Below are 26,438 nucleotides of genomic sequence, written 5' to 3' on the forward strand. Positions count from 1 at the left end.
TGTGCTGTTTAACTTTGTCCTCAATAAAGCTGTGAAAAGATGCAGAAAGGTTGAAAATAAAAGGAGGAAGACAATGCAAACAGTATACAAAGACAACTTGCTGAAGGTAAAGCAACCTGATCACTGGGAAACATCAACATCCTACATTTATACCCAGTTAAGCATAGCCTTGAAATAGGCACAGAAAAAAATTACAGAAAATTACAGCTCTTTACGAAAACAAAAGACATTCACGCTAACATATATCTCTCCCTGCAACCGATAGCACAGGCCATTAAGTTTATGGAAGATTTGAACATGACTAGCAAATGACCTAAAGGGCAAATGTAGAAAAGTGCACCCACCAACTGCAGGATAAACACTCCTTGGAAGCACCTCTTTGCCACTGAGTGTGCTCTTCGAGCACCGTGGAAATCATAACAGAATGATAGCCAGAGAATGATGAGATTAGACACTAGGTAATACTTGCGTAAATAACTGATGGGTGAATGGAAAAATCACAATGGAAAGTGGAAATATTTTGAGTTGAGTGATGACTAAAATACTACAAGTTAAAATCTGAGGGATGAAGCAAAACATTGCTAAGAAGAAAATATAGATTTAAAACATGTAAATTATGAACAGGTGAAATTTGATCATCTCAGCATTCATCTCAAGAAGTCATAGAAAGCAAAATTAAACTCAAGGAAAGCAGAAGGGAGGAAATAAAGATAAAAATAGACGTCAATAAATGAGAAAATAGAACCAACAAATCTAAGTTTGGTTCATTGTTAAGATGTCTAAAATTGGCAAGTCCTCATAAAGACATAAAAGGGAAGGCACAAATAATATTAGAAATCAAAAAGAAGAAATCACCAGAGATCATGTGGATAAAGAAGATGATAAGGGATTTATGAACAACTTTATGCCAAGAAATTTGAAAACAAAAAATTTTTTTAAAAAAACCTTGATATCTACCTCACATTACGGAAGATTTAAATATGAAAGCCACGCAAATCTTGGGATAGGAAATGATTTCTTAAACGTTACACAAAAAAACACCATCCTTAAGGTAAGAGATTGATAAATTTTATCTATTATGATTCTGGTTTATTAAAAGATACCATTAAGAAAATGAAAAGCCTGGCCATCATCAAAATGTCCACAAATAATAAATGCTGGAGGGGGTGTGGAGTAACGGGAACCCTCCTACAATGTTGGTGGGAATGTAAATGCCACTATGGAAAACACCATGGAGGTTCCTCAAAAACTAAAAACAGAACTACCATATGAACCAGCAGTCCCCACTCCTGGGCATATATCTAGAAAAGACGAAAATGCTAATTTGAAAAGATACAGGCACCCCAGTGTTCATAGCAGCACTAAATAAATAGCCAAGACATTGAAGCAACCCAAGTGTCCTTCGACAGATGAACGGACAAAGGAGATGTAGCTAAATAAATAAATAGAATATAACTGCCATAAAAAAGAATGAATTATTGCCATTTGCGGCAACATGGATGGACCTAGAGATTATCATACCAAGTGAAGTCAGAGAAAGACAAATATATGTGGAATCTAAAAAACAATACAAATGAATTTATTTACAAAACAGAAACAGACTCACAGACATAAAAATCAAATTTATGGTTACCAAAGGAGAAGGGCAGGAGAGGGATAAATTAGGAGTTTGGGATCAACAGATACACACTACTATATAAAATAGATAAAAAGGATTTACCGTATAGCAGGGAACTATATTCAGTATCTTTTAATAGCCTGTAATGGAAAAGAATCAAAAAATATATAACCGAGTGTACTGTGTTGTACACCTGAAACACAATATTGTAAATGAACTATACTTCAATTAAAAAAAAAAAAGGCAAACTGAGTAGATGTTTGCATTGCAAATACTTAGAAAAAGAACTCAAATCTATAAGTAAAAATCCTATCAAATCAGTAAGAAAAAGACAACCCAATAGAAAAATGGGTATTAATCAACAAGTCACAAATGAGGACATCCAAATGGCCAAGAGAGTTATGAAAAGGTGCTTAACGAGTTATCACTGATACTTCCAGAGTGGTCAGAATTAAAAAGGGTGAGGTTGCAAAGCTCCCAGAAGTCTTACCCGCTGAGGGCGGGAACCCGCTGAGGGCAGAAGCGTGAACAGTCCCACTGGAAACTGCTTGGCATCATCTGTTGAAGTCAAGGCTACACCTACCCCAAGTCCCAGTCACTCATTCCTAAATATAAACCCAACAGCCGGGGAACATGAAGGGGGGAAGGCGTGCATGGCGGCTGAGCCCTGGGCAGAAAACACCCTGTGGTGCTTTCCTCCAAACTGTGCTCGGCACACACAAGAACGTGGATGAAGATACAAAAGTGTCGAATGAGAGAAGCAGGCCAGGAGTTCACATACTGTGTGATTCTATTTATGTTGTTCAAAAAAAAAAAAACAAAACCAAAGCTGACCTGTATTGTTTGACTCGTGATTATGTGGTAAAACTCTAAAGAAAAGCATGAATCTGTTGTCATGTAGGTCAAGAGACGGTCATTGTGAACGGAGAAGTGATAATTCACTGAGCTGTAATGTTTGTTCTGTGTACTTTCTATGATTTTGATGTTTCACGATAGAAAAGCCTTTTTGAAAAAGCCTCCAAAGGGTTTTACTCAATTAAGAATTTACTTAATTCTGCACAGGTGCAAACGTAGTTGAGTGCTGCGTCTACGACGGCAAGCGTGCCACCTGTCCTGGTGGGCGAGGGATGGTGTGCGGTCACTGTCATGGGACGGTTTTCCCTAGGAGGCCACGGAGGCTGAGCAGGGGTCGTCGCTGGGAGCTCGAGGGCGTGCAGGTGCGAGGCCGAGCCCTCACTGCCGCCTGCATGTATTCAGCAGGTGTTCACGAGAGGCTGCGGATACAGATGGTGCCGTGGCGCCGAGCGAGGGGCGGGCAGGTGCGGCAGAGGGTTTTGGGCATTTCCTGACCCTGTCCCCGGCCGGGTCGGCCGCTGTGCCTCAGCGCAGCCCAGGCTGGGAGGGGAGGTACACGTCGGGTCCAGGCCCAGCCGATGCTCCAGAAGAGTGGCCAGGAGGTGGGGGCCGGCTGCTCCGGTGCCCGTGACCTGAAGTTTGATTGAGGGGACGCTGATCAGGGTGACTCCCCGTGGCTTAGACCAGGGCCTAGAGGAAGCGTCGTGCTGAGAGCCGGCTCTGCCGGTGTTCTCCAGGCTTGTGCGACCTAAAGGTCTTGAGCTGCTTCCGCAGATGCTTTGCAGTCAGGTGGCCTGCCGAGAAGTTTTATTTCTTCCAAATAGGGACAAACACAAAGTGAAGTCAGTGCTTTTGGGTATGGGGGTAAGGAGGACACAGATAATTAAATGCAAAACAGGGATCGCTATGTGGATTAACTGCCACGACTTAAGGGGAGCTCAAGAAATAAAAGGGTTTTTTGGTACTGTTCTTCCAAGGAAAGAATTTGTAGTAATTTAATCATGTTCTGAAATGTTAATTTGAGCCCACTCATCAGACATCAAACTCATTTTAACAGATCCATTTATTAAATATTAGTACGTGGTTTCTAAACACCATTCTATACTTAGAAAATAAAAACAAAACACGGGCTCCTTAGAGACGCAGAGAAGATCCTTTCTTGTTGTGTTTACATACTTTAAAGCCACATAAGTGTATTTAAAAGCCTACTATCGTGCGTTATTTGCTTTTCCATGTCAGACCGTACTGGTGCAGCCCGTTCTGTAAGGGGCTCGATGCTCTCAACACACATTCAGGTCGAGTTTTCATTCTGTCCATTGCTGGCAAAGCTGCAAAGAGTATATCCGTGCAGGTACCTTCACACGCGTGTGTGGCTGTGGAAGGGGCTCCCGTGGAAGTTCATGTCTCAGGATGGACCTGAGTCCCTCACGAGTGGGGGCTTTGGGCTCCTCTTCATGGCCGTCACCTTGGGGGTTTCTTCTGGGTATTCCCCTGTGTTTTTCTTTTTTAATCCTTTGCTTGTGTGTGTGTCTTTTTTTCATAGTGATTTATAGGAACTGTTTATAAACGTATGGCTGCTAATCCACTGGTTTGACGGCCCTCCCTCTGCTGGCATCTGGTTGTCCACCAGACCTTAGCTGTCTGTCCAGCCCAGCATTTTTCTCTGACCTCTTGGTCCCACTGTCGCCCAGGTTTCCCCTCACACGGAGGATGGAGCGGGTGGTAGCTCTCCGGTTCCCACTTCCCAGGGCTGGCCCTTCCAGCCAAGGAGCTCTGTTCTCACACGGTTAGTTTGGTCACATTGTGGCTAAATGTTGGGGTGAGGAATAAATCCTGCTTTGACTTGAATGCGGACTCCTTTGTGGGAGGCCTGTGTCTGACGTGTCTCAGGCTCCGCGAGCCGGGGAAGATGGGTCAGGTGATGCGTGTTGTCCTCGCTTTCCGCGGGGGTCCCGTCCAGGAGGAACCCCAGCCCCTGAACTCTGTCCAGGATCGGGTTTCATCTCCTTGAGGACCAGGGTCCTTGGGCCTGGAAGCAGAGCAGGACTCGGGCCGTCGAGGGTGGATCCACAGACTCACCAGCGGCCCTTTCTCCCTCTCCACGCAGCCTCTGAGTTCAGGATTAACCCGCATGCCAGTGCTCTCCGCAGACACCTGTCCCCGCCCGCTGGGCGCCTGGGGCACCGGTGATGCCGCCGCCTGAGGCCCGAGACCCCCCCGCCGGCCCCACACTGTACCTTCTGAGGAAAATGTTGTCCTTTTTAGAATTCATAAACACCATTTTGGTCTCTTTTTGCTTTTTAATGGGGGTTACAAGAAATATGGCGTAAAGCTGGGAGTGCTGCAGGGTTAGGCCTGGCGCAGGGGTCCCGATCCCTGTGGACACTGGGCCCTGGGGACTGGGAGGGGCTTTCCCGCTCACGCACCTGCCACGTGAGCCCGGGGGGTGACAGCTCTCGGGCAGGGGGTCCCGTTTAGTGCTGTGACTTGGAGAGCCTGACTCATCCCCCGGCGTCCCGGGGAGGAGCAAGGACACGGCAAGGTCACGCTGTCTTCACCACCGCCCCTGGGGCTCAGGAGTTGGAATCTGAGCTGGGGGAGGTCTTGGGCCCAGGTTTCCCGTCCTGGTGACCGGTCCCTGGGCTGAAGGTCGGGCCGACGTCACGAGGATGGCCCCGCGGGGAGGGCGGTGACTAGGAACCAGCTGCAATGGGGGCGAGGGTTTCCGAAGCTCTCAGGGCACCTGTTCGCACATCCAGACTGTTTCTGCGTTTACTCTCAGGCTTGTGTGGAGCCGACAGAAACACGAGGTCTCAGGAACAGGCTTCAAAGTATGACGTGAATGAAACATGCCTTGTTTTAACAACTCTCTTAGTTCTTGTCATTGTAAATACTTGAGGGAACTTTTTTCAAACTGAGTTTCATCACATCTGGAAGCGGATTTCTTCTGTGTGTTAGGGGGCTCTTAGGATCAAGCTACTTTGAGAATGTGGAGGAGAAAGGTGATCTGCTGGAGTGGTGGGATGGTGAGTTGAAAGTTACTGTCATTCATGTTGGTTTTATTAGGGCAGGACTAATAAGACTGACGGCTTGAGAAATTGCGTTTTTCTTCTGTTTTAAAGGCAAGCGCTTTGTCTTGGCTGTATCAGGTGAGAATGTAGATCATCCCCCATAGTCTCCCTAACCCCCATGCTCCACATCATCTGTAACATTTTTATTTAATGCTTAACAAAATATATCTAAATAGAAAAATGTCACTTTCATCGCATAACAAGTACCTTGAGACTTTTTCTCTCAGGTTACATTTAGTATTAATGTTTGTTAAGTTCTGTTTGTCTCTTAATATGAAGTTGTGCTGTACTGGAATGTATTCCATAGAGGGGGTAGGATTTTCAGCAATAATTTAACCCTTTTTTCTTTTTTTAAAGAAGGATATTTATTTATTTTTGCTGTGTTGGGTCTTCGTTTCTGTGTTTGTTTCTCTAGTTGTGGCAAGCGGGGGCCACTCTTCATTGCGGTGCGCGGGCCTCACTATCACGGCCTCTCTTGTTGCGGAGCACAGGCTCCAGACGCGCAGGCTCAGTAGTTGTGGCTCATGGGCCAAGTTGCTACGCGGCATGTGGGATCCTCCCAGACCAGGGCTCGAACCCGTGTCCCCTGCATCAGCAGGCAGATTCTCAACCACTGCGCCACCAGGGAAGCCCCTAACCCTTTTCTTAAGGCTTGTATGACATTGTGTTAACTGACAGATTCATTTTTGTATCAGAAAAATGACAGTATTGATGTGCTTTTAAAATACTTTATATATGATTTTAAAAATCGAACTCATTATTTTCCAAATTACCACAGGAAAGAACACTTTGTGATCGGACTCAGTCAGTCAATGCTTGGATTTCAGGAACTTTTTTTGAGTTGGAGGAGAGGTATTTGTGTTTTGTTGACGTGGACATTTCTTTGAAATATTTTACTGTATTTGACAAACTCATACATTGTAAAGTTATCCATCCTCTGCAAACACCCAATTTCCCCAAAGGGTTTTACCAGAATGTTCCCACTTCCCAGCATGCGAATACGTGGGAGGGGATGAGCAGAGGACATTTTATATCGAGGAATGATTTTCTTCATTGTTTTATTCCTGAACGTGAGGCTTTTCTCTGTGATACCTACACCCTCCCTGGCTCCACAGGGCTGTCTGGGAGTCAGTGCAGGATAGAATCCTGTGCCTGGACGCACGTCCAGCTCTGTCCTGTGTCCACTGGACCAGGAAAGAAAGCGGGGACACGCAGAGCACTGCTGGGCAGTGGGGGCGATGTGGACCCTCAGACTCTGCAGCCCTTTCCGCCCACCAGTGCCCTTGGCTGAAGGAGGCTCCCCTATGGCCTCGATGTAAGTGGAATAGAAGCTAGTCTTTGTCTGAAGATTCTGAGGTTGAGTGTTAAATTCCTGGGTAAAAATGATGGAGACTGTCCGCCAGGAAAGCGTGTCTACACGTCAGCGGCAGCAGCAGCGACAGCGCAGGAGTTGGGATCCTCTTCATCCTTCACTGGGTCACGTGAAGGGGGAGCAGCTTAGACATCGCGAACAGCACTCCCGTTTCTCGGATGAGGAAGGACAGTCCTGCGTTTCGCAGATATCAGTATTTTAAATGAATTATTCCCTTTTAGGGGAATGTCGGGTGACTGGAGCCCTTTGCCCTTAAACAAGGCCATGGGCCCCTCTGCCGACACCCCGCCCTCCTCACCCCCGGGCCTCAAGGAACAGGCCTCCCTGTCCGGCTCCTCTCCTTGCTAAGGCCTCTGCGTCTGGATTCCGACCCTCCGTCTAGGGAGACAGCTTTTCTAGAACAGCAGGGTGTTGACAGTCGAGTTCTCACAGAGCAAGCGTCCTCTGGACACCAAGGGTCCTGTGAGCAGTTCTAGTCTGTGGACTTGGTCCCCAAGGCTGCAGGCACCGCTGGGAAGTGCCCACGACCCCCGGGGACCCCTCGTAGGCCCAGTTCTGTGCCCTGGATTGAGACTGGGAAAGAGTCCAGAGCCACGTTAGAGAACTTTGGATTCTTCTGTAAGTCCCAACTTTCAGTCCCCAGGAAGCATTCTTAGGACCTGGGCTCAACCTCGCCCAAGACCAGAGGGTTCGGGAAGATGCCTTGGGTGTTTGCCTCAGCCCTGACGTATTTTGTTGTTGCTGGAGTCGGTATTCCTCCAAGATACTCACTGTATCAGACACACTCCCATCGTGGTCTCTGCTTCCCAGCACAGCCTGGGCTCCAGGGCTTCTGCTGGCAGCTTGCGGTGCCCTGGGCTGTGCAGCCACCAGCCCTGGGGTGGGCCCACGGGCAGTGACCCCCAGGCAGGGCCAGTGGGGGTCAGGCCACCGCGTGGAGGCCCGGGCCAACGCCACCCCCGGACGCCCGTTGGCCTGAGGGGCTGGGTGGTCGTTTAGCGTTGGCAGTCGGGTCTGAGAGCGGTGACCCCGGGTGACGCCCTCAGGCCCGCCCTGTGGAAGCAGCGTGGCACACACGGTGTCTGCGGAGGGCTCTGAGGCCGCCGGGGGACAGAGCCTCCGGACTAACCAGCCGCGGCACTTCTGCCCACAGGAGCGTCTCCCTGGCAGTTATGCTCAGGCTCCGGGATGGACCCCTTTCCCGTGCAGGGACGCTGACCGAGCGTGTTGCATCGAGTGAACACATGGGAGGCCCGTGGGTGGTTCCGGGAAAGTGTTTGTCGTTTTCAGTTTTGCTATGGAGTCTCTGCCCCTGGAGAACCGCCACCCTGTCGTGGGTGGGGCTGTCAGCCCACAGGACCTGGTGGAAACAGAACCAGGCGTCTAAAGGGGGTTGAGTTCTGTGTTTGTTTACGCAGTTGGCTGATTTCAGTGTTCAGAGTCACGTGTTTTCGGTTGTGTTTTTAGAAAGCTTCAAGGTGCTTACTTAATTCAAAGGGAGATTTCAGCGAATGCTGTCACTACAGTGAAATCAGGGACCTTTTCTCTGCTTTGTCATCTTTTTACAGAAGTCACCCTGTAAAGTTTATTGAGCTGTTTCTGCCCAGGAATAGCTGTTCGGTTTAAGCTCCGGTCCTGTTGGTGTAGCTCTTGGGTGGGAGTCCCTCGGCACAAGGCCACGTTGGGGGGGCTCGGAGCTGGTAGCCCTGCCCCTCCTCGGGCCGTGGAGAGGGCTGTCACTCCTGTAGAGGAGTTGGGTGACGAGCTTTTCCCCCGTGTGGGACGGGTTCCTCTCCGGTGCCAGCAGCGCTTGCAGGGGGACCATGTGCGTGGCCGTGACCTTGGGGGTGGTGGTTTGCCCCTGGACTCCCCGTTCCCTTTGAGGACTCGGGTCCCCGACGCATCTGTGATTAGGTGTCTCCCTCGTGACCCTAAACTTTGCAGGGACCAAGGTCTGGTTTGTCAGGGGGTGTTGCAGGCTGGACTCCACCTTGTGGGTCTGCCTGCCTGCCCCCTCCCGCCCCGCCCCGGGAGCAAGTTGGAGGGAGACGTCTGCACTGCCTGCACCAGGCCGCTGTCCTCCCCTGGCTTTGAGTCATCAGCAGAGGGCAGTACCTACCCTCGTAAAGAATGAAGGACCCAGTTCTGCAGGAAAGGCCGCCCATTCCATGTGGACAGATGCATCCAGATGGAGCTGGGGTGTTGCTGGTCTCACCTGCTCAGAAAACACCGTGCGGTTACACTCACTACGCTAACCTGCGGACGTGGGCCTCTCCTCGCTAACCCTGTCTGCAGCTCTGGAGGGACGCCGCAGTGTCTCCACATAGAAACATGGGTGAAGCGCAGAGGGATCACACCAGGGTGGCTGAAGGTGGTCCTGAGGTGCAGCAGGAGGGTCCTGGTAAGTGAAGACTCTGACTCTCTCTAAAGGGTGGCTCAGACAAGTAGAGACCTGGGGGCCGCCCGCCCAGCCTGCTGGTGGCCAGGCTCTGAGGTCGGAGTGGGATCGGCTAGGGTGATGGGGGGACACCAGCCGCCATGGGGACTAAGCAGGCAATGTGCCGGTCGCTCTGCCTTCTCCACGCTTAGGACGACGCGTGCCCTCCTGTCCGGACGCTGGTCCCGGTGGCTGGGAGGGGACAGGACCGCCCATGGGGGCCCTGACCCGTCGGCCTTCACCCTCGCCTCCGTTCCAGTAACGCTTCTCACCTGGCTCTCAGTTCTCTTCCTTCCACGTGTGAAAGAGGCCCAGAGCGGGGGGAGGGGAGGGTCCCTGACCCGCTGGGCATCTCAGCTCTGCAACTGAGCTGTCGTCGGCGTGGAAACCGGGGGCACTGCCTTCCTGCCCCTTTAGCCGCGCTGCAGGGGCCCGGCCCGCAGGTCTGAGTGGCCAGCGCTCGGGTGGGCCTCGCGGGAGCCCTTCGGGTGCCAGCCTGGCCGCACCGCGTTCCCCATCGGGAGTGGCTCCGGGGTCTGGGAGCCGCCCTGCCTGCTGTGTCCCTGCCCCTGAGCCGGGCTGAGCACCGCCCACGGGGACAGGCCTGGCTTCCCACGTGGCGGACACGCCGCGAGGCCGAGAGTCAGCCAGTCGTGTGACATCATCAGTCACCCACATGGACACGGACGTATCTGGTTTTTCCCTGAGAGGACGTTTATGTCTTTTTAGCTGAAGCCCAAGTGTGCCCGAGGCTCTCACACCATTTTATAAACCGGACTAGTTCCCTCCGTCTCCTGCACATGCTCCCCTGTGTTAATTCAGTTCCCAGACGTGACAGTCAGGGCGCAGCCCCGCCCGGGTGACACGGCCCCAGGTGCCCAGCCTCCCCCCACAGCTGTCCGCACACCTCTGCGTGTCGTCCACACTGCCTGCTGAGCACGGAGCGAGGTTTTCATTGGTATCTTTTCACATAGAAAAAATAATGAATTCGTCTCCGATCTTTCAAAAATGCCCGAGCTGCTTAAGCAACTGACACACACTTTGGGCCTCCGTGCTTTTATGTGCAAAGTGAGGAGATGGGCTTCAGATCTTCTCGGGACCCAGGGGTTCAGTACCTCCCTGGAAGGGCTGTGGGGAGCAGGGCTGAGCGCCCAGGGCCCAGAGAAATCCCGCGTTTGCCTCTTCACACTTGAGCATCCAAGATGTTTCCCTGGAGGAAGGAAAGTGACTAGGTGGTTTCTGACATTGTATCAACATGCAATTAAAATGCTTTCTTAAAGAACTGAGGTGAAGTTCTGTACCACATCATTAACCATTTAAAAATGGACATTCAGCGGCATTTAGTACATTCACAGTGTTGTGCAGCCACCACCCCTACTTAGTCCCCAAATACTTCAATCACCCCAGAGAAAACCCGGCCCACCTGCAGGCACTGTCCGTTGCCCTGGCAACCGCCGGAGCACTTTCTGCCCGTGCCTGCCTTCACCGGCTCTGGATGTTCCGTATAACTGGGGTCATGCCGTATGAGGCCTTCTGTGTCTGACTTCCTTCCCCTGGCACCATGTTCAGGGTTCATCCGTGCTGTGCTGTGTCAGCCCGTTATTCCCTTTGTGGCTGAGTGATACTCCACCGTATGGACGGACCACGTTTGTTATCCGTCCGTCCATCGAGGGGCATCTGGGCTGCTTCCATCTTTGGATTACTGAGAGTGCTGCTGTGAACACGTGTGCACAGGAGTGTCTGCCCGTTTCCAGTTCTTTGGGGGCATCGGAACTGCAGTTTGCAAGTGAGTCCCTTGAGGGAGGGACCTGCCCGTTTTGCCGGGTGCGTCGCCCAGCGCAGGACACGCCCTTCTCCACTTGCTTGGTGCGCGCTCTTTAATCCATCTGCCTCGGTCTCACTACTTCATTGGTCCTTCCTGGAAGGATCCTTTTGTGTTTCCAGTTACCAAATTTGCTGTCTTGTAGAAGCGCTCCTTTTAGCTGATGTGTTTCCCCCAAATGCCTCACATTTCTAGTCTCGTTCGGAACTGTTTAAAGACAGTGACACCACCTAAGTTACTCTGGCCAGAGTGTTGGGCACACAGACCTCAGTCCCTCCAAGCTTTGGACACCCTGTCTTGCTTTCTTCTGGTAACTTGACCTTATTGTTCTTCTAAACAATGAAAAAAAGGTGGCTCAACAAATCTGGTGACTATTCGGACACTGAGTTTCAAGTTTCAGAAGCTCCCTTGGTTTCCTGTTTGGTCAGCTTGGAGGCCACCAAGGCAGAACAGAAACAACTGTTACAGACGCTCTTTCACATATTTATGGACGATTGTTTCTTGGGAGAGAATTGGAACCTCTCGGATGCACTCGTACTGGCGGATTTACTCTGTCCCGTCCTCCGTTCTTCTCTTAAGAGAGAAGTGGGAGAGGAGAGAGGAAGACTCGAGGACCCGGGGCTGCTGTCCTGAGAAGGTACTGGGCTCCTTCTTTTCCAGGGCTGCTGCCAGGCGCTATGAGGGTCTGGCCCGGACGCACAGCGAATTCACAGCCTGTCTGTTTACGTGCTGCCTGCGGTCCCCACCAGACAGGAGAGGCGCCAGCAGCTACTTTCACGAGAGGTCGGAGGGCAAATGGCTGAGAAAGGCCACCTGACAGACCCCGGACCCCTGTGCCCACGCAGAGCAGATCAGGGAGGCCTGGGGAGGCCCGGACCTAAGAGGGGAACTTTCCCACTGGAGACGCAGCCGGGCCGTTAGGAGGGCAGGGCTTTAGGACCCACAGCCCCGGGGGGGTCCCCCGCCCTCAGCTGGGAAAGGCCCAGCAGCGAAGAGTGAGGTGGGGGGCAGTGGGGGGTGACCAGAAACAGACTTCTGGGCCGTAAACTAACTGTAGGCCTCCTCCCCGCTGCAGCCTTGTCACCTCCAGCCCCTCGAGCTGGCGAAGAGCCAGTGGGGGGGCTGGAGATGGAGCCTCGCGGTCAGCTGCCCACAGCGGTGGAGGGCACCGGAGGAGGGTGGTCCTCACCCGACGTGTTCTGTCTCGGGGTGCTGCCCCATTCCTGGTCCCCTCACCGGGGGCAGCAGGCCCTTCTGGGTGCTTTCTGCTCTGTGCCCACCATCTTCCCCAGCACCCAGCCTGGGGAAGGAGGCTGAGAAAGAACCCGAACCACTGTTGTGTGGGTCCAGGTGTCCCAGGGAGTTGCTTCCTTTCTACACCTTTCAGAGTCTTTTGTTTGTTTTACAGATAACGCCCAGGATTTGGGGCTTTCCTTAATGGGAGGGATAGGAAAAAGTATGTCTACTCCTTCTTTCTGAAAGAGGAAGTCTTAGAAAAGGATTTTTAAAAACTGAATTTGTACCCAAAAGTCTTACTAATCTCTGCAATTAATTATGATTATTTACCTGTAGATTCTTTGGAATTTTCTATGTAGACAACTCTTATCATTTGTACATATGAATAATCATCGTTTTGTCCTTCCTTTCTACTTCTCTTACCTTTCTCTTTTTCCAGCTGTGCTGTGCTAAGATTTCTAGTTTGGTGTGGTAGAGCGGGCAGATCTTATTTCCCATCTTCAATTAAGTATCAATTAAGTGTCTTGTATGCTGTAGGTTTTTTGAAGAGACCCTTTATTGGATCAAGAAGTTTCTAGCATGTTCAGAATTTTATTTTGTTTTAAAATCATGAATAGATGTTGTTTTTACGAAAGTTTCCCCAGCATTTGTAGAGATGATCATATACCATTCTGTTATTGGCTGATGTGGTAAATTACATCAATTGATTTTCTAATAATACATCAATCCTACATTATAGTTATAAACCCATATTATCTTTTATCTGAAGTAGTTTGTGTAGCCTTCGAATTTTTTATCCCTTTAATGTTTGCTCGAGCTTGCTGGTAAAAACTTACAGGTCTGGTGTTTTCACTATGAGAAGATTTTGAACTGTTCTTTCAATCTCTCTCTGCAGGCTATGTGGGGTGAATCAGATGGAGATGCTCACATCGCTTTTCACTTCAGACGTCCAGCCCTGAAAAGCTCTGCCCACTCTCCCAAAGCTCGTGTGAAAACACAAGATAGGGTAAGTGCTGGAAACGGAAGCGTTACCTCTGCGTGACCCCTCTTGGTTTCCTCTACTGGGGGCAGAGCTTGACTGAGGTTAGGGCTGACCTCCCTTTCCTAGTCAACTTCTGTAACCTAGCAATGTGCGTTCCAATGGTGCTTTTGTTCTAAGAAAATTCTACCAGAGCAGAAAAGTTCGAGTTCTCAACACTATAATTTTCTTTTCATTTCGGGGGTTCCTAACTCCTTTCAAAATAAGAACTGCTTTGAGAGTTTTATCAGCTACGGGCTGCTTCCTAGAAAAACGCACACACACACACAAAATTCTGCATAGCAGGATTGATCACTGCTGGGGCTCCAAGGCGGCTGTGTGTTTCCTGTTCTCCCCCTTTCTCAGCGGGAGTGAGGTTTTATTTCACTTTGGCATGCTGCGTGTGTTAAGGGGGAAGATAGATGTCTAGGTCATGCATTCATAGGTCTCTGGGCCCTGAGAAGCCACACCTGCACCCGATGGCAAGGATGTCACCCAGGGGTGCTAGAGTTAAAGCTGATGGGGTGGCAGGTGCGTCCTCAGGGCTGCTCTCCCATGGGGAGGGGCTGCGGTATTCCCTCTGTTGGAAGGGGGTGGGTGTGGGTACCACTCATCCCCTGGCTGTTACACTGTATTCCTGCTTGTTAGATATGCTAGTTTTCCTCCCGACAAGCCTCTCACGGTGGGAAGCTACACGTCACTGCATGTGTAAGCTCAAGAGTGGGCGTGTGATGTGCTCTAGCCAGTGAAGTGAGGACGGAAGTGCCCCAGACAGACGCTTTTGCAGCGGGCCTGGGGTCACCCCCCCTTATTCTTTGCCACGAAGTTGGACGTGCTTTGGGTGGTGGGCTCCACTGGCCTCAGTTCTGGGGCAGGATGGTGTGGAGCACGGCTGCAGCCAGTTCACCCCTGGATGAACACGTGGCCGTTACTGAAAGCCACCGGGATTTGGGGCTGTTTGTTGCTGCAGGAACATTTGTTTTTTATGAATGACACATCCTTCTTCTTCAATATCCAAGTCACTGCATTTCCAACTTTGCCGCCATGCTCTGTGCTCTGGGGACAGATCTCTGATCTCCGCTGACTGCCATCCACCAGGCTTCCTTGCCTTCAGCCGATGGGAGGTGCCGGCAGGTTGTTGAAGGGCAGAGGCGAGAGAGCTTGGGCGTGTGTTCCCGGCTCCCTCCTTGCTAGGCGAGGCTGGAGATGCCTGTGTTTCTCCCCCTAAGACCTTGGCAGCCTGGTCACTGCGCCTCCCCGTGTCTTCAGAGCCCCCTGCTCTTCTGTGTCCGGTCACATCTTCTCGTTTCCCTTTGCCTCATCTCTTCACGGAGCTCTCTTGAGTCGTCCCCAAGCCCCGCCGGGCACGCTCGGGACGGGTGGAGCAGGTGGGAGCGAGGGCAGAGGCCACCCTCACTCCCGGGAAGGGCGGGAAGGGCGTCTGGGACGCCACCCCTGTCGGGGGAAGGGCTGGCCCCGACAGCGTCATCTTCGTGTGTATGTTATGCCTCTGAGGACGTGTGCTGCAGCGATGAAATAGTCACAAATAAACGTTTGCCTGGAATTTGCAGTCATCCTCGTGGTGTTCTAAGTCCTGAAAAAGGGTCATTATCCCAAATTCTCAGGAAAGGAAACCGCCAGTTTGGGCACTTAATGACACACAGGCCACCTGGAGTGCCCGCGTGTGGGCGGTGTTTACCGCCGTGGGAGCAGAATGTGAGCTGGCCGCTGGCCTCCGACGTCCCATCTGCTCCCCGAACCTGTCAGTGCGATGAGGTTTCACCCCGTTGGTTGTCTTCTGTTACGTGGCACGGTGGACCTTGAAATGAGGAGACTGGATGATCTGGTTGGTCCAGAGCTGGAGGTGCTGGGGTACCTATGCTGCTTGCTTCGGGGGCCTGGAGAGGGGCCGCCCCCCTCGTGGGTGCTGGGCCGACTGGGGACCAGCGAACCCACAGACACGGAGGGCAGCCTCCGGCGAGGAGCAGCCTGAAGGGAAGGATGCCCGTCGTCCTTTCGGACTCGGGACTCTCCTCCGGGAAGCGAGCCTCCGCGGCCCCCGCTCCCCACTCGGGGCCACTTGGGGCGTGGCACCCGCCGCTGAAGAAGCCCGACAGGGGGAGCCGCACTCTGAGAAACTGCGGCGCACCTGGCCTCTGGGTCGGACAGGGTGTGCAGCCTCCTGTCCTGAGCTCCGAGCTCCGAGCCCTCGCTCAGTGGGGTCCAGGCCGTCGGCCCTTTGTTGCCGCGATGGGCCTTCCGCAGGGAGAGGCTGAGCCTCGCTTCAGCCGGTTCTCGTGAGAGAGGCTCGCCGTCTACACTGGCGAAGTCACTCGGAAGTCTGCGTCCTGCAGACGGCGGGCGGGTTTGTGAGGTTCTGGAACTTGGCATTTCTGACTTTTCCGGCTCGATAGCGGTTTGCACTGTTTGTGCACTTGGCTGTTTTGGACCCGTGCTGTGTCAGAGGTCTGCAGGAAGGGGCTCGTTTGAATCATCTGTTCGGATTCGTGTGTGTTGTCTGGTTGGTGGCAGGTCTTTTAAAGACGGTCTAATGCACACACAGAGGCCTCGGACACGGCCCAGGCACGTGAGAAATTAAAAATCCGCAGTAAAAACAAACAGAAGCGTGACTGTGTCAGCTGTACGAGTGGAATCTGGGGCCGAGTGATTGGCCTGCTCTGTGGAAGCACACGTGGGCTGTTGGCTGTGAGGTGGAACCTCGCCAGATGGCAGTCACATCAGGACGGCTACCAAACAGGAGTGAACCACGCACGTCGGTTTGATCCACCAAAGCAGTTTGCAGTGATACAGTGTTTTCTTTTCTTTTGAAAAAGTAACGAAAGCCATGTCACCCCCAGAATACTACGGTTGGCTAATCTCTCGCAACTTTCTTGACTGTTCTTGGGAAGGAGAGCTCCTCTCTTGAAAGACCCCCTTTCCTGCATGAAGCCCGGATAAATCGCCACCATCAGTGAAAGCACAAAAGCGCTTTACAGAGAAGCTGCCTTGGAGGGCCGCTGGTGGGGACGCGGTCATTCCCCAGCCCCTCCTCTGTGCGGGGCAACCGCCGTCTCCCCACCCGCGTTTTCTAGTAGGAGAAGGAGATTCCAGGCCGCAGGAAAGCTGACAGGGTTGGGAAACCAGTGGTGGACTTGTAGTAAGTCTTGGAAATACATTTATATCCTGGAAACGTTTCTGTTCACTGAAACTCTTTCAAAATGATGTGGCTAAAAGGCTGCCACACGCGTGTAATTGGATGTAGGGAAACCAGTCCCGGGACCATATAGGACTGTCAAGGAGTCAGTTCTGATGGCGCGTGCTTCTCAGGTGGAGGCCCGGAAACTTTAAAAGGTGCTGAAGAAACCGTGGGGTGTTTGCATAACCTTGGGGTCGTGAAACGTTTGCTAAGCGAAACACAAAACCCAAAAACCGTCCAGGAATTGACGGACAGGTCTGACCGACAAAAACAAAACAAACCCAAAACACAAAGCACTGCTTATTAGTGAGAAACACCACAAAGTTAAAACACCAGCCAAAGAGCAAGAGAAAATATTTGCCACACACAGTACAGAAAGAGAGTTACAGTCGTAATGTTCAAAGCATTCACACAAACCAATCAGAAAAGGGCAAATAACAGAAGGAAGGGCAAGATAAACTCCCAGAAAAAAAAACGAACGACCTACAAATACTGAAAAGATGCTTAAGCTTCCAGGTAATTAGGGAACTAACTGTAAATTAAAAATTCAGCATGATGCCATGTGTGACTGGTTAGATTGGTGGAAATTAAGAAGATAGAAATTATATCTGGGGTTGGTGGGGACACTCATATCCTGGCCATCACAATTTGGCAGGATCTAGAAAAATTAAAAATGTACATTTTTGACCCAGCCATCCCATGTTTGGAATACAGCTTGTGTGAATACTTGCATATGGACACGAGATGAACAAAAACTTAACTGTCCCCTGCAGGGTTACACAGTGAACGTTGGAATCAACCTCAGTGTCCGTTAGAGAATAGGCAGCAGCTTTCAGTGCACACATGTATCTTATGAAATACTATGGGGCACTGCAAAATGTCAATTAGAGATATAGATGCAAACATAGAAGATTCTCTACTGTATATTCAGTGAAATTCTTATTTACCTCAAAAACAGCACCCCAAACTGTAATGCACAAAGGATCTGGCAGCTGTAGGCGCTCAGTAATTATTGAATGAAACGTGTGTCAGTGGACGGTGGGCATCTGGGTGCGCACAGCCGCCACCCAGGGATGGGGTGGGACCCTTCGCACCGCATGCACTTCTGTGGTTCTCACGTTTCTGCTGTGAACGTTTTAAAAAAGTTGTGCCCTCCCAGTGAAGTGCTTTCACTGCAAAGATGGCTGCGTCAACGTGCAATATTAAGTTGTCTTTTTGGTAGCTTTTTAAAGTAATGGTGCCAGTGAACTCTGAGCAAATGTTATTTACTTCCCGTACCTCGGAGCTGGAAGGGTTGGGGTTAGGGCGCTGTTTCCTACTGTCTCCCCTTCCTCCCCTGCTCCCAGAGTCCCCTGAGATCGTTTTGCTAAGATTCCCGACAGCTTCCCGGCCCCTGGGAGTGGCACGGGAGCTTCGAAGCAGGATGGTCGGCTGCGTCTCTACCCTTCTCGAAACCTTCTCTTGCCGTCCTCAAAAGCCCACATCCTGGTTTCTGTCTCTCTGCTGCTTTTCCTGTCCCTTTGCTGCTACTCTTTCCTGCTCCTTGGGTGTTAGTTTTCTTTAGGATTTGTGTTCAGACTCCTCTTACTTTCTGTGTTCTCTACACCCTTCCTGCATGACCCCATCCACTCTCATGGCTTAAATCCAATCTACGTGCTGTGTTTCCAGCCCAAACTGTTCTGAGCGCCAAGCCTGGGCCTCCAGCTGTAACCGGCTGCCGTCACGTGGGTATGTCAGATTCAGCGTTTTCAGAATCAGACTCATTTTCTCCGAACCTGGACCAGGGCTCCCTTCTGTAAGCCCTGCTTTATGACGGGCAGCCCCCTCTGTCTGTTCAGAAACCTGGAATTTGCCCTCGATTTGTCCCTTCTGTCGCATGTCGCATCCAGTGGGAGATGAAGCCCAGCCCGGCCTCCGTGACTGACGGCGTGTGAACCAGCCTATGCTGTGCTCTCTGATCCCGAAGCCGCCGCCTTGGTTTAGGCCACGTGCTTGGCCTGGACAGCGGAGCGGTTTTCTCAGCCTTCCCTCTGCCTCCGGCCTTGCTTCTCGGGAACGCTTTTACTCCTTCCGCAAACCCATAGGTGCTTTTCACTTGGTTCAGGACGAAGCCCAAGGCTCGCCCCGCCGGGCGTCTGCATCGACTACCACCCGCGCGCCCTGCCGTGTCTTCGTTGCCTCCTCACCTTCACGCGGAAGATACCGCGGCTCCCTGACAGGCCATGTTCTCGGGCCACGCTTGTTCGTCCAAGGAGGCTTGTTGAACAACTACCAAGCGCCAGGCTCTCATCCTCGTGCTGCCCCGTGAGCGGGACCGTGTTCCCGGTCGGATTCTCATTAGAGAGACCCTGGCTCTCTCGCTCGTCCCGAGGCGGGCTTGGCACCAGGTCTAGACGTGGCCCCGACCAAGGCCATGGGGTGCCCGGAGCCGTGAGCAGGCAGGTCCTCGTGGAGGCGCCCGCTGCGTGTGTTCCGTGCTCGCGGCGCTGGGGGCTGAGACAGCGCACGGCCCGTGGGGTGAGGGCTGGCGCCTGAGGCCCGGGCGGGGGTGAGGTCGCCTTGCTGGACCTGGCACAGCTGCCTGTGGCGTCGGTGTTTTGGCCACTGTGGGGGAGCCTTTGGAGTCCTGAAGGGGCAGTTGGACTGTCACTGCTGCAGGGAGAGGGCTGCGGGGCGTAGGGACCCCTGGGGGGCTCCGTACTTATCTGCTTGGTTCACAGTGTCTGCAGGGTGTCAGCGGGAGTGACAGGGTCCAGCTGTGGGTGGAGCCGAGTGGAGGGACAGGGATAGAGATGCTGGGGGTCCCAGCGGGCGGGGGGCGGAAGTGGAGGGACAGGGATGGAGATGGTGGGGGTCCCAGCAGGTGGGGGGTCGGGGAGGTGGAGGGACAGGGATGGAGATGCTGGGGGTCCCAGCGGGTGGGGGGAGGGGAGGGAGCGGCCAGAGGGGGGCGAGACCCGGGATCACCGCACCCACGCCACGGGTAGAGCACTCAGACCTTCGGAGGAGAAGGTGGGGAGAGGACAGCAGCGTACAAACAGGCAGGGGGCAGAGAGAACGAGGGGAAACGGGTGTGCGCGTGCGTGTCAGTGCTTCCAGATGCTGCTGAGATGCACGGTCGGCAGCCACAGATAACAGGCCAGAGCGCTGGGGGTCCCAAGGCTGCAGGTGACCTTAAGGTTCTCCGTGGAGAAGTGGGATGCGGGGCAGAGAGTGGACGTGAGCAAGCCCACACAGTGTGCAGGTCCGGGTCCGTCTGGGATGCAGCGCCCGGTGACATGAAGAAGACACCTCGTGGGGAAAGCTGGGAGGGAGAGGCCTGGCGGGTCCTGGGAGACGGGCCGAGGTCGGGGAGGCGGTCCACCTGCGGAGGTTTCCAGCTCCCCACCCTCGTGGAACTGCTTCTAATCATCCTGTAAGCCCCATTAGGCATTGCTGCCCCAGAAGCCTTTCTGGGTCCTTCCAGGCCCCTCCCTGAGCTTCGCACACCTGTCACAGCACCTGTCACAGCGCCTCACAGCGCCTGGGCGTCCCCAGCATGGCTTCGGGCAGTTACCAGGTGCTCACGTGTGTGCAGGTCCCCTCAACTCTGTTTCTCCTGAGATCCTGAACTCCTTGGGGCCCGGGCTGTGCCAGTGCAAAGCCATTCACTGCCCAGACACCAGGTTCGCTGGGTGGGGCGTGCACGGGGGTGTGGGCCCGCACTCCGAGTGAGCGCCGGGGTCCCCACCGCACAGACGGTGTGTTTGCTCTCCCCACTGCGTCCTAGGCAGGGCGGGTGTTCGCAGGGCGCCCTCGTCCCAGGGAGTCCGGGGCTCCTGTGGGCTCCTCCCACCCTTGTGACATGACATAGGTTGGTCGTTTGTGCTCTGTCCTCATTTTTCCAAATTATTCTCGTGTGAATGCCCCTCCCCGCACTTCACCTGGCCTCCCTGGGATGTTTCCAGCCTTGCTACGCCTTCCTTGGCGTGCAGAGCGTGGGCAGTAGTGAGGCAAGTGTGTGAGGCTGTTATGCAAGGTTGAGATTTCGCCTTGGGTACATTATGGAGAGATTGGTCAAAGGAGCAACTTGTAAATGAATTATGCTGAGTGTATGTAGTTAACGAAGGTGACCTGAAGGACCCTCTGACCCTGCAGGGACCAGAGGCACATCCTCGGCCTCCTAAAATGGGATCACGTCTCTGCTGGCCCACGATATCCTGAAGGTTGCTCTTCGTGCCCAGTTTTCTGATGTCGTGGAGGCCCTTGCTGTGATCCCGAGGTGCCAGTTCGGCCAAGTGAAGACAAAGAGACATTTCAGTACAGCCTCCAGACGTTTATTTAGACTCAGAACTGCCTCTCCAAATTTGCGCGCTGTGCAACTCTGCAGATCTTCGAATGTATTTCTGTCACTGGCTCCCATAAGCCTGTGTTGTAACTTCTCTTCTTGTCCTGGGGAAGGAGTTGGGAAGGGCTTAGTTGTCTTTTTTGCCCCTTCCAGAGAACTGCCAAAATATTTTGACTCTCGCAGATGAAGTCAGTTTTAAATTGTGCCTCCCCTGAGGCTCGTTTGGAAGAAGACACAGCAGTTCTGAGAAACCAGCGGTAGGGCTGCCAAGTTGCCCTGTTTCCCTGGCCACGGCTTCGGCTTCGTCGCTTTGGGGTCGGTGAGAACCAAGCCCGTCTCCACTGCCTGGAGAGGCTGGTCCAGCCCTTGGCCTTGCCCACCTAAGGCCTCTCCTCACCCGGCATCCTGGCGTCAGTTCGCTGGCAGCGGTCCGGGTCCAGGCCGAGCGTCTCTGTGGAGCCCGGGTTCTGCCGCCGCCTCTGTCCTTCCCAGGGTGCCCGGCCCTGCTGGCTGGGGGCACCTGGACGGCAGGGCTGCGTCCGGCTCTGGCTGGTCACACACGAGCAGAGGAGGTCAGAGCCGCCAGGACGGAGTGGCCGAGCAAAGAAGCAGAGGCCTGACCTGGAGGCCGGACGGCCCTCGCGGGGCTGAGGGGGGCGACGGTCTTGAAGGAAGTCTGCTGATGTTCAGGAAAGGGGAGGGAGGCCTCGCGGTGCCCGAGGTGTGGTCACCTGGTTTCCGACACAGGCAGGACACGTGTCCTCACACCCCAGACACACCTCTCGCTGAGAGAGAAACACACCAAAGCCCAGAAAGGTTAGATGCTGTGCACAGGGGCGGTGGCAGAACTCGAGGACAGACCCCTCCAGACCCCCCGGGAGCCCTTTTCCCGTCTCACCCCTGCACTTCACATCTCTTGGTTGAGTCCTGACAAAAGAGTAAAATGAAGTGTTTTGATTAAAATTTCTCATGAGTGTCCTTCGACAACAAAGTAATTTAAGTGTGAACACGAGCAGTCTCGTGGGTGAGCCTCTGCAGGCTGGGGGCCGTGGCACCGTCCACGGGGCTGCTCTGCACCCATCTCCTGGGCTTGGCGCTGGGAACAAAGGGGGAAGGTCACTGTTCACTGTCTCCTGGGGGCAGGTCCGGAAGCGGGTCCTGGGTGCTGGGTGCTGGCACAGAGTTGGAGGGTTGGCAGAACGTACCAAGAGCATATCAAGAAGCAAAAGTAAAAGCACTTCAGTGTGTTTTGTGTAGTGTTTCCTCTGTTTTGGTAAGAACGCAATACACGAGCAGTATGAGCTACAAAATGCAGATTGTGTAATTTCTGTGGTTCCACATATGAATTAAATGCTCCTCTATTTGCAGGTAAAACTGGTATTCCACAATAAAAGGTAAGCAGTAAAATCCACGCGAATGATCAAAGTTGTAATGTTTGTTTACCTAGAATAACTTTAAATAGTAAATAACGAACATCATGACTAGTTGAGAGGGAGACTGTGGACAAAGGAAAAAGCTTGCCTATTTTAGTTCCTTTCGTGGCATTTTCCTTTTTCACCGGGGGTCTGCACAGTATGGAGCTGGCCCTGAGTGGACGGGTTTGCGGAAGGAAGAGGAGGCATTTATGTTTTGTTTGTGGACGTGTTGATTTTGAACTTGAGCAGTCTGGATTTTAGGAAAAAAGGTCTAGATTTGGGAGCCAGCAACAGTGTAGTTGGCAGTCAGGACCACGGGCTGGGATTATCCAGACCCCCTGTGGAGGGTGTGAGCCCGAGGCGGTGGCGCAGGAGCGGGACGCTGCCCTGGTGCGTGGCCCACGGAGCAGACAGCACGGGCAGCTGGACAGCGAGCCGGGGGCGCCCTGAGAGGCCGTGGGTTCTCTGTCCAAGACTAGACTCTGCTCTAGTCTTTTAAGCAGGAAAAGAAGGATCCCTGAGTACCCATGGCCTGAGTAAAGTATCGCCCACCCATTCCAGGCAAGGAGGTAACTTCCTTCAGTCACCTGGAAGTGACCAGACTGGAGAACATCATCAGTTGTTATTAGAAATTCATTTGTTGCTGGACACTTAGGACGTTTCCACGTCTTGGCTGTTGTGAATAACACTGCTGTGAACCTGGGGGTGCGTGTATCTCTTTGAGATACTGATTTCGTTTCCTTTGGTAGATCTGCTTTTAATTTTTTGAGAAACCTCCATACTGTTCTCCATAGCAGCTGCACCAGTTTACATTCCCACCAACAGTGCACAAGGGTTCCCGTTTTTCCACATTCTCACCAATACTTGTTATTTGTGGTTAACAGATGTGAGGTGATATCTCATTGTGGTTTTCATTTGCGTTTCCCTGGTGATGAGTGATGTTGAGCACCTTTTCATATACTTGTTGGCTATTTGTGTGTCTTCTGTGGAAAAATGTCTATTCAGTTCCTTTGCTCATTTTTAAATCAGCTTGTTTAAACATTTTTTTGGCAGTTGAGTTGTATGAGTACCATATATATTTTGGATATTAACTCTTCATCAGATATATGGTTTGCAAATGTTTTCTCCCATTCTTTATGTTGCCTTTTCATTTTGTAGATGGCTTCCCTTGCTTTGCAGAAGCTTTTTAGTTTGATGTAGTCCCACTTGTTTATTTTTGCTTTTGTTGCCTGTGCTTTTGGTGTCATATCAAAAAAATCATTACCAAGACCAGTTTCAAGCTTTTAATTTATGTTTTCTTCTAGGAGTTTTCAGATTTCAGGTTCTACATTCAGGGGTCTTTAACACATTTTTGAGTTAATTTTGTGTATGGTGGTCCAGTTTCATTCTTTTTCATTTGCATGTGAATATCCAGTTTCCCCAACCCCATTTATTGAAGAGGGTACCCCTTCTGCATTATGTATTCTTGGCACCTTTGTTAACAATTAGCTGACCATGTAAGTGTGGGTTTATTTCTGGGCTCTCTATTCTGTTGCATTGGTCTATGTGTTTTTATGCCAGTACCATACTGTTTTGATTAATATAGCTTTGTAAGATGAATGGATAAAGAAAAGGTGGTATATATACACATTCAACAGAATATTGTTCAGGAATGAAAAATAAAGAAATCCTGCCATTTGCGACAACATGGATGGACTTGGAAGACATTACTCTAAGTGATATAAGCCAGACACAGAAAGACAAATATTTTTTTGACCTAACTTATATGTAGAATCTAAAAAAGTCTAACTCATAGAAGCAGGGAGCAGAATGGTGGATGCCAGGGACAGGGGATGAGGAAAAAGGGCACAAACTTTCAGTTATAAGATGAACAAGTTTTGAGGCTCTAATATAAAACATGATGACTATATTTGATAACACTGTATTAAAAAATTGAAATTTACTGAGAGTAGAACTTAAATGTTTTCACTGTAAAAAAAAAAAACACGTGAGGTGATGGCTGCGTTAATTAGCCTTACTGTAATAATCATTTCACAGTGTATACATATGTCATCACATTGTACACCTTAAATATATAGAATTTTTATTTGTCCATTATTCCTTAGTAAAGCTGGAAAAAATATGAAATGCTTAAAATACACATAAATAAGCCACAAAGTTTTATAAATCTAAAATGATGTCATACCATAGCACAATTAAAAAATGATTTTATGCTTGTGAAAAATGTTGTTATGAACAAATAGTATATTAGGCAGAAAGCTTCTTCCCCCTCACTCGACTGAGGACGAATGTGAGCCCCCCCAGGAATGAACTGATGTCTGTAAACTCGACCCAGCACAGGGCTTGACCCATGGCAGATGCTCAATAAATGACAGTTACTTTTGAGTGACTTGCACAGGGTTACATGACTATCAGTGCAAGACAGGGCTGGAGCCAGGCACCCCGTTTCTGTGCCATGCAGCATGACCTTCCTGGTTTGCTGAGGCTGAAAGGGAAAACAAGGTTGAGAAATCATGATGAGTAATACGTTAACCACACACTTTAGAGATTGCCAGGAACTCTTATTTGGATCATAGAGGTTAGGGACACAGACTCCAGAATCAGATTTTCTGAGCTTAAGTCCTGACTCTGTTGCTTCCTGGCTATATGTTGTTGGGAAAGTTACTAAACCTCTCTAGGATCTAGTAGATCATCTTTGTAACAACGATAGTAATAGCACCTACTTCAACAGATGAGAGAGGTAATACTTGGAAAGTTCCTAGAAATATTGTTCAGCACAGAATAAGGAAATAATTAATGTTAGTCATTGTTGTTACTATATTCATTATTTCTTTTGTTCCTTACCCCATCCAGTGAGATAGGCAGGGTGTGTATTATTGCTCTCATTTTGCAGGTGGTTACATAACTTGCTCAAGGTCGTGAAGCCATAAAGGAAGGGCAGTCTCCTGACTCTTAATTCAGTGTCACAAATATTTTGGTGTTTGACTCTCTAAAGACAAGAGATAGATGGTGTGTCTCACTAAGGTGAGAGTAAACACAAAGTGTCGAGTGTTGAGTTTCCTTCTCTTCCAGGAACCATGCCCTCCCCGGGCCATGAGTTCCAGTTTCTCTCAAGCTGGGTGAACTTTCTGCTCGTCACGTTGTTCCTGCCAGACTCAGTCGTGAAACTAGTGCCATAAGTTATACCCTGAAAAATGGTATTGTAGTCAGATAATTTGGGAAATAGAGCTCCAAGATTCCTATCTAGAAATTCTAACAGTGCGTGTCAGTAAACCATAGGTTGAAAGTCATGTGGAATTTCATTAAACCCGGGGTTTCTCTGAGTCACTTGTCCACAGGACTCTGTTCCACGTTACGTCTGTTATTATCCTGCTAAACTAGTGCTGAGTGGCGTACACCTTGGGAGAAGCAGTAGGCCTGATTCACCTCGTGTGCTGGAACCCAGATGTGCATGTTCATCCAACCGGCCGTTCATTCTGTGAAAGGTTGTGGCCAGTCTACCACGTGCTAGGCCCTGTTCTAGACACCGGGAATGCTGCTGGGTGACGCGGGCATAGTCGCCGATGATAGGACACTCACAGCCTCATGGGCTTTCCAGGCACTGATAAGTAATCAAATAGAGTAAATGTACAATTAGGAACTTAGATCAGAATTACAGAGAACTATGTCCTATGGTAATTCTCCACAAAGGAAGTCAGTATATATGAGAGGGCAGGGGAGTGTTTTGGGAAGAGCGAGCCTTCTGGGCAAGAGAGGAACGTGGGCAGAGGAAGGCTGGTGGGGGCCGCGGTGACTGGAGCACGGGGGTGAGGTCGCGGCACTTGAGGTGGGGTGGGCACGTTGGAGTCACCTGGAAGGCCTTTAAAGTTCCTGATGTCCAGGCACTGCTCCAGACCAGTTAAATCCATCCTTAGAGGTGGGATCCGGGCAGAGATATTTTTCAAAAGCTTCCCAGGGACTTCTGCTTCCAGGAAGGTGGAGTAGGTGTACTTTCCCTTATTCCTCCTGTTAATTGCAACTGGGTATTTCAAAGGTGGCCTGATGACGAGTCAGGGCCTCCACTGTGGCCCA

At 51.3% G+C, this 26,438-nt stretch overlaps 1 long non-coding RNA gene across 1 annotated transcript in view; it reads left to right on the top strand.

Annotated features, from left to right (window-relative positions):
• The first annotated feature begins 11,640 nt into the window (after positions 1–11,640).
• The window catches only part of LOC115855078 (uncharacterized), a 32,901-nt gene continuing 18,103 nt past the window's right edge, over positions 11,641–26,438 (top strand). The window contains exons 1-2 of the long non-coding RNA XR_009559435.1: positions 11,641–11,812; positions 13,307–13,417. This is a non-coding gene — a long non-coding RNA (uncharacterized lncRNA). The remainder of the gene's footprint in view (positions 11,813–13,306; positions 13,418–26,438) is intronic.

This window comes from Globicephala melas, chromosome 17 (genome assembly GCF_963455315.2).
Source record: "Globicephala melas chromosome 17, mGloMel1.2, whole genome shotgun sequence".
Lineage (NCBI taxonomy): Eukaryota > Metazoa > Chordata > Mammalia > Artiodactyla > Delphinidae > Globicephala > Globicephala melas.